This window comes from Petaurus breviceps, unplaced genomic scaffold, assembly GCF_028583685.1.
Source record: "Petaurus breviceps papuanus isolate PSGF00001 unplaced genomic scaffold, PetGlider_PUasm1.0 125, whole genome shotgun sequence".
In the NCBI taxonomy this organism is placed as follows: Eukaryota; Metazoa; Chordata; class Mammalia; order Diprotodontia; family Petauridae; genus Petaurus; species Petaurus breviceps.
The window spans coordinates 962860-974089 of NW_027185653.1; the positions used below are offsets into that span (position 1 = coordinate 962860).

General features: G+C 35.0%; 1 long non-coding RNA gene across 1 annotated transcript in view; it reads right to left on the minus strand.

Annotated features, from left to right (window-relative positions):
• Nucleotides 1-7011: 7011 nt before the first annotated feature.
• Nucleotides 7012-11230, minus strand: part of LOC138163148 (uncharacterized) — a 5519-nt gene continuing 1300 nt past the window's right edge. The window contains exons 2-3 of the long non-coding RNA XR_011168807.1: nucleotides 10548-10643; nucleotides 7012-8216 (exon numbers count right to left, since the gene is read on the minus strand). This is a non-coding gene — a long non-coding RNA (uncharacterized lncRNA). The remainder of the gene's footprint in view (nucleotides 8217-10547; nucleotides 10644-11230) is intronic.

Genomic DNA, 11230 nt, shown 5'->3' on the forward strand with positions numbered 1-11230 from the left:
CCAATGCCCTTTCCTCTAAACATTATATGTGACTTTAAGTAACGTACTTCATCATTTCTTGAGTTTTAAAATAGGAATGACAGTAAAAAAAAAAAAAAGCTGAGGTATAGCCATGGCTCTGCCATTCCCTCTGTGGGCTTATGTTTCTTTATCTCTAAATTATCAAGTTACTTCTAGCTATAAAATTCAGTGATTCTGTGATACTTGCCCTACTAATTTTACCTGGTTGTTTAGACAAAATGACATAACTTATGGACACTATTTGGAAACATAAAATAAGAACAAGAGGCAATGTGGGATACAGGATAAAAAGCTGGCCTCAGAATCACAAAGATGTGGGTTCAAGTCTCCCTTCTGTCACACACTAGTATTAGGAGCATGAACAAGTCACATAATTTCTCAATGCCCCCAGGCAACTCTCCAAAAAAAAAATGCCATCTGTACTGGTAGAAGAAAAAAAATGTTTTTAAACCAAGAACTCCCTATAATGACGAAATCACAGGATCAGGCCAAAAAACCAAACAAGCCAAAAATAAAAACGAAACATGATTTGGACAATGGAATTTCAGAAAAATGAGTCTTGGACCAATACACACACACATACTCACACAGACACACATATACACACCTCAGTACTGGGAATTTTCTTGTCATTTATCTAATATCTCACCACGAAAGTACTGTCTTTTCCTGACTATGCAAAACTTCTATTTCATTTTTTTTCCCCATTATGATTCCCCAAATACTTAGAAAACATTCAGGCTAACCAGTATCAGGCAAAAAGGCACTCAATTTGCTGAACTATGACACGGGAAAAGGGGAAGAAAAAGATCATTGCAGAAAATACTCCAAAAGCTTTTTTCTTTACTTTTTTCTTTACTGTAATATCCTAATTCTTCCTTTTGGGCCCTGCTGTGTACTAAACTACACCCCTTAGGTAGGACCTATACCCCTTAGGACAGAAGGAAGAAAACTCCTCCATTCCTTAGCTACGTGAAGAATTGCTTCCTCATAGCTGGAGGTCTGAGTACCTGGATCATCTATGTGTACACACACACACATATATGTATACACATACACACATATACACGTGTGTGTATATATGTGCATAATTTTAACATCCCTGGCACAGAAAAGGGTCACAGAGTGAGAGCTACAGGGATCATCTGGTGCCCCCAGAAAGAGAATTCTCCTCACCACCAATCACAAAAACAATAGCTCATATTTCTAAAGAACTTTCTCTTTTAAGACATCACTTTCTTCTCAGTAATCTTGTGAGGGATTCTCCACATACAGCAATGTATGTTGTCCGAACCCTGCCCTACTCTCAGAGGGAAGTCATAACTGTGAGTAGAGAAAACATCCTCCTCAATGCACCAATCTATGCAAAATAAGCCTTCAGGAAATTTGTGTGAATTTGCTATCTTACCACATAATTAAACTAAGGGGTGTCACTTTTTTATTTCTGCAGGAGTCTCCTTGAAAGCAAGTGTCATGTTTTGAGTCATGTAAAGGACCGTCTTTTAAATATCTGTCTGTATGGTCTTTATATTTCCCAAGAAACTACATTTTAATTTGCATTACACATTTACTTCTTTTGTACTAAATATGCTCACTTTGGATTCTGACTCATTCATTTTCTACTTCTAGTTTAGAGGACAGGCAAATAAAATGTTTGAGAACAGCTGCCAATATACATCAATGTGCTGTATCCACTAGAGGTAACCTGAACCCCTAGTCAGAGTCACTCAGCTCATCACTCCTGGACTTAGCTTCCCATGGCTTCTAACTTTTGATTCTCCTCTGACTCTCAAGTCTATAGTCTCCCAGATGGCAGCACCACTGGGCTACTGGCTGTATAACAGTGTTAAAATAAAAACACTCCCCCCATTAACACCCCTGCTAGCTCAATAAAGTGATGTTTAAATAACTGAACTGGCTTCAATGAACTGTACTTGCCATTTTCCTGCTTCTTAGCTCGATAAAATGGAGATAATTATGAAGTGGATGAGCAGGTTTAATGAAAGCCAGTTTCTTTTGGTATATTCCTGAAGCAGCAATCATCATCTGTTTGGCTTTTGAAGAGTAACAATTATAATCACTTAAACCCCCAAGGGGAACAAAAATAGAATTTACATTAGCATATAAAATATACAGCTGGATTGGGCAAGCCTATAAAATTCGGGGGGAAATCATTCTAATCTGAAAGCTATTCAAAATCACAAGTAAAATGAGTTCAAGAGTATTTTACACGCTTCCTTCCTATAAAATCATACATATAACAATGATGAGAGGATTTTCCTTAAAACTGATCACATGGAAGCATGAAATGGATGCCTGGAGAAGCTCCCAGCAGGAACAGGCTATCCCAATTATATCATTAAGAAAGCAAAGTTTGTAATGATATTCTTATTTGGCATTAAACTTATAGGGCTATAAAAGAAAGATGTTTTCCAAGGTGGGACTCTGTAATTTTTGTGATGAAAAACAATTTTAAATATGAACTATTGCAGGGACAGTTACTTTCACATTTTTTTCAAGGCAGCAGATAATTTATTTGGTAAGGAAGAAACCTAAGAATATGTAAAGAAAACTTCATATAAATAATACTTCTTTTTCTCTCAGTTGTAAGTGAAAATGTAATAATGCCATAAAGCAAAGTTTTGATTCTGGAGTCAATGCTTATATTCTTACTAAGCAAAACCACATTTTTCCATTTAAAAGAATCATTTTAAATGACCATATTATTTCCTTAAAAATGATTTGCTGTTTCATTCCCAAACAAATTGTCATCATATTTAAAGATGGTGTCCATTAGCATTTGTATGATCCAATAACTTTTCTGTTCCTATGGTTTTCCACAGGACTGTCAGGTATGTTTTTTCTATTATAGAAAGCATGAAAATAGCATCTTGCAGTGGAAAGCAAGCACCTGTATGACTCTGAGCAAATCAATTAATCTTTCTGATTCTCAGGGTCATCACCTATAAAATTCTAGAGTCAGTTTAGATGACTTCTAAGGTCCCTTCCATGCTAATAAGGTCCCTTCATTTTGATCCTAGTAACAAAACACATGCACAGTCAACATGTCAAAGGTTTTCTAGTATGGTTCACATTTGCAAAATAGCACATACTCAGGAAACACACAATTCATGAAGAACTTAGGATCCTATACACCCAGTAACTTGTACTTCCTCTTTGTAAGCAAATTACCTTTTATTATCCTTGTAAAAGATAGACAAAAAATGGGGGGGGATTTTTTCTACATATGAAGATTTATTACATTTAATCTTTTCATAAAAAATGATCTCTTCATTTGTACCAACCGGACAGAAGTCAGTATTATCTTTCAAAAGAATACATTATTTTATCCTATGTTAAGACCAGAACCCATATTTATGAGATCATAGATTTAGAGGCAGAAAGGCCCACAGAGGTCACGTAGTTCAGCCCCTTCCTTTTAAGGACAAGAAAACTGAGGTCCAAAGGGGGTGGTAAGTGCCCAAGGACACACTGGTTATAAATGGCAAAGCCAACATTTGAGCCCAGGTCTGATATCAAATCCAATGTTGTTTAAATCAAAACTCAAATTAAACACTGATGAATTAATAAACAATAAATTAGGAATTTTGAAGTCTGTCTTTTTGTGACAACTTTAGCTATTCATTGACCGTAACACTATTAGAAGATAGGTAATAGTTTTGGACTTCTTATGCTAAATTTTTATGCCAACTAATGCTTTGTGAATTTTAAGTATAGTTATTTTCAGAAATGTAACCAGGATTTCTTTCTGCTTGAATAAAGTACCACATAGTGTTAGGGCCACAATTCTAAAGCATTCCCTCTTTTGTGGTGACAGAGAGAGGATGTAGACTCTGCTCCAGAGCACCAACTTGAAGACCTTCTAGAGAAGCTGCCAGTTAGGTGGGGGCTGGGCAGCTTGAGGAAGGTGGTCACCCCAAGTCACCATCTGGTCACTTTGTATTTTAATTAAATATTATTGCTAATTAGTTGCTAAACTCTGTTGTTTCTACTTGCTAAAGGACAGAAAGTACTGCCAGTACGCTCTAAATTAGGTATTCTGAGTCAAAAGCCCCATCCCCCCACCTTATTTATGGTTCTGGTCATTTTTGTCAAAGCTTTAATATTTAAAATTCCTTTAGTGCCTTCTTAGAAGAAGCAGCAGGGTATCATAGACAGGGCATGCCTTGAAGTCAGGAAGGAATTGGGCTCAAGTCTGACTTCTGAGATTGTAAAACAATGAGTGTTCCAGGAATTAACTCCAACCCAATAACTTACATATTGCTAATATGTACCAATGGAAAGATGTTCTACAACAAGGAATTCTCCATGCTGATGAAAATCACAGGATGTATGGGGGGAAAGGAAGTACTCTTGTGAACATTCATTTCTTTAAATTCACATTACAGTGACTTTCACTTTCTTTACATTTTATACTGTTTTTTAAATGTAAAATCACGCTTATCATAAGATCATAGACCTAGGGATGGAAGGAATCAGTTCTAGTTCATCCCCCCCCCCCCCTTTTTACAGAAAGGAAACTGAGGCACTTGGGGAAATTTTCCTTAAGTCACAAAAGTAGTAAGAGTCAGAGACAGACGTTGAACTCAATTCCTTTCAACTTCATAGAAGACACTCCATCTTCTGATTTGATCAGACTCCTGGCTTCTCTAGCTCCCAATCCCAAATAATGTGCCCCTCCCTCTGTTGATAATCTCTTATTTATCCTGCATAGAGATTGCTGGTAAATAGTTGTATGTTGTCTTCCTCATTAAACTTCGAACATCCTGAGGGCAGGGACTGCCTTTTGCCAGTACTTAGTACAGTGCCTCAAACATAGTAGGCACTTAATATATCCCGACTAAAAGCCAATGAGTGTTATTTCTAACGTACCTCACTGCTTCTACCTGCTTTGCTCTTTTCTGAACTAAAAGTAAAGTGCTTCTAGGCTAGATCATCAGAACCATCTCTTCCACTTTCTGAATATTCTGAAAAGCTCTGGGAACTCCTAAGTTCAAACCCCAGAATCTATAACCTTTGTACTGAATAGACAAGAATCATAACTTCACATCCGAAAGCAATTAAAAGGACCAGAGAGAGGAAAAATACAATATTTGAGCACAGCCCATGTAGGAATCCATTTAACTTTCTTTCAGTGGTTTTCCATGTATACAACAAATGTGAACTCCTATTTGTGAAGAAAAAGGGGGTACTGTGCAAATGAGAATTTAAGAAGAGATTTACAAAGTTTGTGGAAGTTGGAGGATGACTAATTGATTTTGAAGGAAAATTTTATGAACATTTATGAACGTTTCATGAAAATTACAAATTTTAAAAAACATACTAATCCATTTTATGTATAAAGCCTAGACTACTCTAAAAAGGGTATTCGTTTTGTTTTGTTTGGTTTTTCATTTTAGTAGAAAAGACAACTTTAAAAATAATAAAGGGACATTTAGAATGGAATGAATTGTTTAGAGTTAAAAGATTCCTGGCTTTTGGCTGAGGAATAATTGCACTTATTTGTCAGTGTATTGATAGATTTATATTTTAACAACAGCCCATCACTGATAATTCTATAAGTTGGAGTGCCTGATTTTTTTTTCCATTAAGGTTTTATGATGACACCTATAGTTTTAAGTATCTGTAACATGTATGTATATACTTAGGCAAATATTTTAGTTGGCACTGGCATATTTGCATATGCACAAATAGGCTTTAATAGGCTGGAGTCAAAATAGATCCAAAACAATCTATACCTACCAATAAAATACATTTAAGGATACCTTATAAGTACAAATAAAAGAAATAATAGAAGCTATTTGGGTACTTAATTCAATGTGAAGCTTTTAAGATTACCCCTACTGAATAAAACTTGATTGGAATTTTAGATCCAAACGATAATTTTAACTGTTATCATTTTTCAGTCCAAAATCAAGAATCCTTTGGGATAGGTCTTCATGTGAAAAATACATTCTGTTCAAATTTGGCAGATTTTGTTAATGTAGGCAGTCAATATAGTTAATTCAGTGAAAAAAAAAATCCTTTCTATAAAGGTGTATGTGTGTGTGAAACTTTATGTATTCCCTTCTTCCCCTTTCCCGTGTAGGTTCAGCTAAAAAAAAACTATTAAAAAACCTTTATAATGTTATAAAGCTTAAAACATAGCATGTATTCTTACCCTAAGAAAGTCTGAAACTTATAAAAAAGATAAATTGCATAAGAAAAATAGGATTCTTCATTTAACAAAAGGATTAAAGTTTCCTTTAAGTGGTAAGCTCTCTTAATGCACTAAAAGTAACCTGATTTTCAAAAATTTGATTTATACACTTTTCAGGAACACATTTATTTCAGAGTGAATACGCAGTTATTTTAAGTACTTTATGATACTTTTCTATAAGCAAAATGTAGTTATACAATTTTCTGTTGACTATTGATAACTTTGATTCAAATATATTTCCTGTTATTATCTTGGCTTTTCCCCATGAATTATCCTAATAAATGTATCAAATCTACACTTCCCTAGTCTTAGCATTTCTCCCTTACCTCCCTTCTTAGTTTTGCTGTGTTTCATTCTTCTCCTAACTAAAGATACTAATCCAATCACTCTAAAATTCATTTAAATATAGCCTAATAATTAAATAAGCCAGAAAAAAATTACCAGGGCCATTTTCCACTATGCCAGTCCAAAATACATTTCTTACCTTCTTCTATATAACACCATGCAAAAAAAGGTTTTATAAAGAAGGTGCATAAGAAAAACAGTATAAAAATAGAGCATTTGGCTAAGGAAAAATGTTAGGACCTTTTCACTTCTTAAAAGAAATTCTTTCAATTTCTCGTTTATTTTCACAATGAATATTATAAATTTTAAATTAGGCCCTTGTCTGTTTATAGAAAAGAAAACAATACATTGTGGATTATTTATCTCCCCAGTAGCTTTTATTTGTTTATTTTCATGAATCTACTTTGATTCATAGAACAGTACATGGAAAGGCTCTTTTCTTGAAATGTGGCTATTATTAGTGAAAGAGAAAGCTTATAAGTTAATCACATTTTGATATATGCCAGAATAAAACTTAACCTAAAGGATCAAAATATCCATTAAAAAATTTGTGCAATCAAGTAGTAATAATTTATACCTTAAAACACCTTCAACATATTATAATGATCCTAAAGATTTTTAAACTAAAGTTAATGAAAATCACAATACTATGTTGTTCTGTGAAACAGATGTAGTTTGCTTTATTCCAGGCCATTTAATATGCATAACTGAGTTTGTGATAAATTTTTCTTTTATGAAGTATCTGTTACATGTCACATGTTTCATATATACATATATGTGAATACATACAGATTGATACACACATACTTTTATTTTTGTAGGCATAGTATTTTTGCTATTAACTAACAGACTGATCAGTCACATATACCAGGGACAAAATGACCAGTTACACTAAATCCCCATGTTCAAAACCAACTTAATGCATATGTCTTAATACAGTTTGTGTTTTCCCAAATAGATGTGTATTTAAAAAGAAAATTCTCCCCATTTCAGCACTAATGAAGATTGTTAAAAAAACTGATATTTATATTAAACTGTAATTTATTATATTCTCTCTTATAGTTTTCTAATATACCACTCATACTTTATGTTAAGCACAAACATCTTGGTTATTTAATTTTGAATTTTTTTTTTATTCTAAGAGTAACCATCTTGGTCTATCAAAGATTACAAGAAAAAAATCACAGAATAAAATATTCATTGTATATTTTACTGAATACAGCAGTTTTTTAATCTTCATTTTGTATTGCTTTTTATTAATGTAGTTACTGTTACAAATAACTCAACTTTGGCTCTGTTCCCTCCTGTTTGCTTTCTTAGGCATTTTTATAAAAATAAATACAATAGCTCCATGATCCTAATCTTGGCATTTCTCCCTTACCTGCCTTCTTAGTTTTGTTGTGTTTCATTTTTCTTCTAAACAAAGATTCTAATCCAATCAGTCTAAAAGAGAATCTTGAATATGCTACAGGTGTCATTCAATGACTACTGTACCAAGTTTTGCCTTTTTGGTTCTTATTTGTTCTTATTCTTTCATTTATAAAATTTCCTCTGGTAGATGGTCGGTGGGTATCAGAGCACAGCCACTGCTTGGTTTCTGTATTTCTATTATGATGTTAGAATCAGAATTCTGAGAAAAGTGAATGATAAAGATAATAACATATGCTATTAGACAATCAGACAATAACATATCCTATTCAATTCCAATGAAAGCAATCTCTATTTTTATAACACTTGGGAAATCAAAATATTTCCAAATGTTAGAGAAAAATGTATTTACATGTATTTACACACATATTTATAGAAAATACATGGATAAACCTACTTGGTAATAGTTGTGCTGTTAATTAGAGGAGCACTTCATTCTATGCTTACTACAAGAATGTCTAGAATTTGAGTTGTCTGCTTTAAGAAATTAATCTTTGCTGTTTTCAGCTATGATGTTTTCATCCACACAGAGGTGGAAAAACTGAACTAAAAGGTACATTTAAAAAAGGATTATATTCATTTAATAAAATATCCAGGTTAAGCTGTTTCAACCCATTAATTATGGTGATTACTTTGTGATGATACTTTTAAGTTATGATTATTACTTATTTTACTTGACATAAAGGTAGTTATGGAATTAAATATGCTCCTTCAGAATTTAATTTCCTTTCATCACCTGGGACAATGTTAGTAAGATTTGACAATTAATTCATTAACTAACTACTTAATGTTTAAAAGTACCCATTAAAAAAAAAACTTCTAAAATAAAATTCTGGCTACCACAAATTATCCTCTTGCCATAATATTTTCTGAGATATTTACACAGTTTATGCTAAATACACACTGAAGGGCTGTAGTCATGACTTCATTTATTTATTTATTTGCAACAATGGGTTAATACAATGGCCTAACAGCTTAAGTTTTAAAAGTTCTCATAAACTAAAAAGTGCTACATCCACACAAGTTAGAGGTAGCAGGATTAAAAGAAATAATGATTTGTTTGGAAGGTAAGGCAGATAAGGTTACTGGTAAATTACAACGGTTTCCTATGGAAAGCTAAATAGTAATAAAATTGCAGGTGCAGTAAACTTGTTACAACAAATATCCAACAAATGAAACTGCCCTATCATTATTAAAATACAAAAGGAAGAAAAGAACACTTTGGTGTCTCATATTTGGTAGATCTTTGCTATTATTTAACTTTTAGGGGAAAAAAAAACACCTTAGTTCCAGAAAAAAAAAATAAAGGGTTTGGACTAGAAGTTCTGTAAACTTCTTTCCAATTTCTTATCCTGGACAGGAATCCATGGCCACTCATGTATGTATTTGTATATGTGCATTTCAGCACACACAAAACACTAATGAATTGTTTCAAATGAAACACACACAGACTTCTCTTTGGAAGAAATGTGTTTCCCCTTCCACCTTTTAGAAGTGAAAGAGTTGATGGCCCAGCATTTTACTGATTATGCAAGTCCCTCACAATATGGGGCATCACAGTCATCTCCATAGCAACAGCTGGTGACGATTTAGGAGGCAAGTAGATCCCCAAACAGAAAAGTTTAAGAATGCTGAGCACAATTAACTCTTTTTTCCAATATGTACAACCCACAAGACAACAAAATTCTCTGAAGTGTGTGAAAAGGTTCAGTCATTCCCCAAACTCGAGATTAAGTCTGACACCACTGCTTAAGTTGGACAGTTATGCCAGGGAGGTGGCTGAGAGATCTCTCCAAATCCTTCAGAACTATTCTCCCTGGTGTAAAACAGATAAATAAAAGGGAGAAGACTCTGAACGGAGACATTCAAACCATCCATTTATGCTTCTGTTCTTTTTCCTTTTCTTTTTTGGGAGGGATGTGAAGCATTTTCTCCTCTCCTCCCCTCCAAGCCCGAATCTTCCTTTCCTTTCAGAACTTAATACTGGATGCATCTTTTGGGGCTAAAAGGTGCCTGACAGTGATGGTATCTGATCTTTATGAGTGACCAGGATTAAACCAAAGAGTGGGGTTAGGGAAAAGGACCAGAGTAGTAACTACAGCTGAAGAGGTCAAGGAAGAGAATTTTTTAACTAGTCAGTGATCCCTCTCCAGCATTTTTTTTTTATCAGAAATGACCCAGTCGCCACTAGGTTGAACTGAGCAAATTAGAGCTTGCAAGGTTCATATAAAGCTAGACAATAAAGCTAATCCATGCTTTTCTCACCCCCCCAACCTTCTTTTTCCTACCGCCTACCCCCAACTCAGCATCAAGCCGGCTACCAAACAGGCTCTGTGTCACACTTACAAAACACAAAAGTGACATGTCTCCCCCCCCCCCCCCCCTAGAAAAAAGAAATAAAATCTACTGGGTTTTTAACTGTCCTTATTTTCCCCCAACCCCCAGTCCTTTGTGTGTAATGAGTCTTTCTAAGCAACCCACCAACCGAAAGCACAAGAAGAAAATGTAATTTTTTTTTAAAAAGTACACTTACCATGGCAACCTCACAGTGCTTTGTCATGCTTTTTGCACTAATTTTTCAAAACTGCTTTGCAGGGCGCAGAACTGGGGAAAGCTTGGGCTAAAGAATCTAATAATCACAACAAAAAAGGAGGAAACGTTAACCAATCAGAAATACATTTAAATTAACAATCAAAGAGAACTCAGACCCAACAGGGCTGGAGGAAAACGGGGAAGGAAGGAGGAGAAAGGAAAGGAGAGGGAAGAGGCATCCACCCAAACAAAACAAGAAGGTACCAGGGCTGAGGGCTTGCATTATTGGGTTAGGGAAACAGGAAATTGATCTGTGCCATCGTTTGACTAGAGGAAATGACTTGCTTACCACCACCACAACTACGGTGACAGCCTACAGAGACAAGCCCCATCTAAGTGCACTTAGACCTGCCTCAGGTCTTCACTTCCAAAGGCGCACCATCCGCTTGCAGTCGGGGCTGTAAGCTTGCTAGCTCTCCTCCTCGCAGCTGCTAAAATCGGTGCCTCGTCTTTACTCTTTCCGTGCAGCACAATAGCTGGGGCTGGGTGCACCTCATTAAGCCAGCTAGAGAGTCCTGGAAGCGGGGCCCGTCTGCCCAATAAAAGGGTGTGTATGTGTGTGTGTAAATTCTGTCAATGATAGTGTATAGAACTGTTTCTGTCTGCCAGAGGAGGAAATCCCTT